This window comes from Hipposideros armiger, unplaced genomic scaffold, assembly GCF_001890085.2.
Source record: "Hipposideros armiger isolate ML-2016 unplaced genomic scaffold, ASM189008v1 scaffold_434, whole genome shotgun sequence".
Classification (NCBI taxonomy): Eukaryota; Metazoa; Chordata; class Mammalia; order Chiroptera; family Hipposideridae; genus Hipposideros; species Hipposideros armiger.
In genome coordinates this window covers 981952-986698 of record NW_017731784.1, presented here as the reverse complement: position 1 = coordinate 986698, position 4747 = coordinate 981952, and positions in this window count along the sequence as shown.

The following is a 4747-nucleotide window of genomic DNA, read 5'->3' as shown; positions in this document are numbered from 1 at the left end:
AGGCTGCCTGACTCCCAGTGGGGAGAAGGGGCCCTCCTGCAGTCATGCTGGTTTTTGGAGTGGCTGCAAGGACTCTTCCAGACAGGAGTTTCCCTCAGAGGCTCCCTTAGTAGGGAGGCTTCAGCCAGGGGAGAGGACGGAGTCCCCAAGAAGGCAGAGGGACCAGGAAGGCACAAGACAGCAACCTGGTGCCCAGTGCTCCCCCCAGGATGAGCGAGGCCAGGTGGCCTGTAAACCCATCACCTTCTCCATCCTGGCTGTACACGGCTCACCCAGGAGCCCCAACAGCACCTATATCTGAGCCCCACTCCAAAGCCCCAATTTCACTGGTCCTGGGTGGCGAGAGCCTGCCTAGGATTCGAATTTTCAGACGACTCCCATGTCCAGCCGAGTAGCAGAAGAACCACTGCATGAGGCCAAGGGTTTGCAAAGATAATGCGCACCTTATTTTGTTCAGAGAATCCTGCATACGTGAACAGTTCAGCTGCAGAAAACACCTGTCTATACTTGCTCTGGGAGGAGACCAGGAGAACCAGAAAGATTGCTGCGACAGGCACAGCAGCGGTGCCAAAAATGCAAAATCTCCTAATTAATCCGTCTGCTTGTTAAGTGAGCCAAGCGAAAAACACCAGATGCGTCAATCAGAGTTTGAGAGAAACCAAATTAACTGGATCAGCAAAAAAGTGAATGTCTTGCTTTAATTTTAAACTTCAGAAGGGACTGGCACAGTCATGCTGCTTGGAGTTGACTGCTGCAAACCTCCACGCTGCTTCTGTTACTGCTTCATACAACTTCATACACCTTCACCAGGAAGCACGGACATGTCCCCCTTGTCATCTGACCCCTGCCCCTCACGCCTACAAGAACTGCTCCTTTTCATATCACCAAATGCCGTTCTAACTGCTGATTCAAGAGGCATTCGCGGGTTAGATCTTTAGTCCTGACGACTAATGGCTGATGTCACCTTTTACGTTTCCCCAGCCTCAAGTTCTTTGTGGGATGAGGTGACTGTCAACAAAATGGGGGTTCTCCTGGCTCCTCCCCAGGCTCCTGTACAGACTATTCCTCTCCCACTTGCTTCTCAAATCGTGGTGACCCTCTCAGCTTCTCCTCGCCACCTTCTCCCAGCCCAGTGACTTCAACCACTCCCTGCATTCGCCAAACAAGGGTCAACTTTCTGGTTCCTGAGCCCTGTGCCCTAACCTTCCTCCACTGCCGTGGGACCTGGTGCTTCCCCAACGTCCCAGATCCCAGCACGGACTTGGAAGTCTGTCCTCTCACCAGGAAACTAGAGGTTACCGTCTCTCCCAGGGAGCTCGGAAACAGTGCACACAAATCACTAGCCAGGAGCCAGTGACAGTCTGTTGAAACACCCCCTACTGTTTCTGGCCTGTCCGATGAGCAGTTAACGCCCCTAAGGGACCCGAATTTGTGTCTCTTCCCCAATCCTCCACATCACCTCTGCTGAGCCCTTCTAACCAGCTCGCCTCCCGGGCCCACCATGGTTTCTTTGGCTTCCTTTCCAGGCCGCTTGCACTGTCAGGTCCTCGATCACAGCCTGGCTGCTCTGGGCCAGGGCCGTGTGACGGTGTCAGGGCACAGGCAGCCGAGCCTCACACAGCTCACACCCCCCGGCCAAGGTCGGGTGGAAGGACAGCGCTGGCCGCTGCCTGGGGATTAAGCAGAGCCACGGTCAGCCCAGACGGCAGCCCTGGCCACAGCCAGGCCCGTTTCCAGTTACCCTCCTGCCTGGGAAAGGTCTCAGAGGACACACAGCGTGCTCGAGGAAAACCATGCAGCTTAGTTTCGCTGGACATGGTGAGGGGTAGAATTGTGACAGCAGCTAAAGCTGGACACACGGGTTGAGCCCAAACTCTGCGGGGTCGCCCACCATGCTCTCTTGAAAATGAACCACATCCTCTGTCTGTTTATTCCGCGGTGGGAGTGGGGTGGAGGTCGATCCCGAACTCTTTCTACCTTGCTGACCTCAGATATTCTTCATATTTGCACCAATTCACCCTTGGCAGCGATGTGTCTGCTTAGGCTTTCCAAGCCTCAATTTCCTAATCTGTAAATGGGAAAACAAGACGCCCCTAACAGGGTTGTTGAAAACTGAACGAGACAATGCACATAACATGTTTAACGACACCTGGTGGCTCAAAGACCTCAGTCAGCGGTGTGTTTTCACGGACAACCCGCCCTCTCTCCCACAGCACGAAAGGGTGCCAGCCACGGGGCGCCAACGCGGGGTGAGCGGGGCGGTCCTTCGGCTCTAACCAAAGGCCTTCGGCTGGTTCCGCCTGGAAGACACCGAAGTGCAGGCACTGTGAATGGAGCCTGAAAACTGAACCTCGGCCACTTGAAGCTGCTGTGGGGTTTGAGAATTTCCAGTGAAGACTGTGCCACAGAAGGGGCAAGAACTTGGAATCGGGTATACGGGCTGCTGCTTACGGACCCCAGGTCTAGAAAACATGCCTTTGCCCTTCTGACCTCACCTCCTCCTTCCCCTTTCCCATCTGCCTTTTCTCTGGACTCGCGTGCTTAACACTCTGTAATCTGCCTTTCATAACCATGGACAACAGAAGTCATGCTCCAGACGTCATCAAGAACCTCTTCCTTGTAAACGTACCGCACTTCCCGACCCTGTTCTGGGCCCATAGAGGCCACAGTCTCCTCCCCGAAACCTGTTCTGCACAGCACCGCTGCCTGGTCCCTGCAGCCTGCCTCTCTGTATCCTGACTGTTCTCCTCCTCTAATTCCCAGAGACCTTCTCCCCTAAAAGCTCCTGCTGTAGCCCCCTACCCCCCACACCAGTAAAAGACCCCTAGGCAGGGTCAGGAGGCCTTGGCGGAGGGCACTGGCTTTTGTTTGGCAGATGGGCTAATAAATAAGGAGGGTGTCCGGCTCTGGAACCAACAAACTGGTAATGAAAACACGCCCTTCGTAGGCAGAGTCCATGCTCATACACAGATAATGACCTGAAACTCATCAGATGGGATCTGACAGGTCAGGACTTGGGGAAAGTACACATCTGGCCCAGAATTACCGTATTGTTATATTAGTATTGTTATAGCAAACAATACAAAATTCACTTCCTAAAATAGTTGTAGTGTTTGTTGCTTTTATTTAAGTGACAAAAGCAGGCCACAAAATTATGTGTATACTGTGATTCAACTGTGTAGAAAAAGCACACACAAAAGGATAATGTGTATGTTTTAATATAAAAACTGCCAGGAGGATGGTGGAGTAACAGAAGGTTTTTCTTTTCTTTCTTCTAGTTTTTATCTTTTTTTTTTTGAAAAGTGGTCATGATAATTTTTGTAATTTAAAAAGTGTGTATGGGGCCGGCCGAGTGGTGCGATGGTTAAGAACTGGCTTGGGACACCAGAGGGCCCCGGTTCAGATCCCACATATGAGGGCCAGTGACACTGCCCTCCACAGCTAAGATGCGAACAACAGCTCAACCTGGAGCTGGGCTGCCGTGAGTCGCCGGTGACGGTGTAGGCTGCAGCCCCTGTGGCAGTGGGTTGCCATGGGCTACAGTATGTAGCCAGCAGCCAGCGTGAGCGGCCAGCAGCCGCAGTGAGCGGCCGTCCAGAAGCCGGCGACTGATCTGCCTCGCCCGGGAAGAGTGCAATGATGGTGCCAACTTGGGCCAGTGAAGCAACGTCCTCCACAACTAGACTGAAGAACAAACTGACAGCAACTTGTCTGTTCCCCTTCCCCCAATTCCCCAGCACTGTTCCCATCCCCCCAATTCCCCAATAAAAATCTTTAAAAAAAAAAAGTGTGTATGGTTGAAAAGGAGGACGTAAAATTGTCATTATATACAGATGACATGATACTATATATAGAGAATCCCAAAGACTCCACCAAAAAACTGTTAGAACTGATAAATGAATTTAGTAAGGTAGCAGGTTACAAAATTAACATTCAGAAATCAGTTGCATTTGTATACACCAATAATGAACTATCAGAAGAAGAAATCAGGAAATCAATCCCATTTACAATTATTTCAAAAACAATAAAATACCTAGGAATAAATTTAACCAAAGAAGTAAAAGACCTGTACTCAGAAAATTATAAGACATTGAAGAGAGAAATCAAAGAAGATACAAATAAATGGAAATACATACCACGTTCATGGATAGGAAGAATATAATTAAAATGTTAATACTATCCAAGGCAATATATAGATTCAATGCAATTCCTATAAAACTACCAAGAACATTTTTCTCAGAAATAGAACAGATAATCCTAAAACTTATATGGAGCCATTAAAGGCCCCGAATAGTCACAGCAATCTTGAGAAATAAGAACAAAGTGGGAGGTATCACGCCACCTGACATCAAATCATACTACAAGGCTACAGTAATCAAAACAGTGTGGTACTAGCATAAAAACAGACACACAGACCAATGGAACAGAATAGAGAGCCCAGAAATAAACGCACCCATATACGGTCATTTAATATATGACAATGGAAGCAAGAATTTACATTGGAGTAAAGATAGTATATTTCATAAATGGTGCTGGGAATATTTGACTGACACGTACAAAAAAAGGAAAATGGACCACCTACTTACACCATATACAAGAACAAATTCAAAATAAATTAAAGACTTAAATGTAAGATCTGAAACCATAAAACTCCTAGAAGAAAACATAGGAAGTAAATTTGCAGACATTACCCTCAGTAATATTTTTACTGAGATATCCCCTTGGGCAAGGGAAATAAAAAAAAATT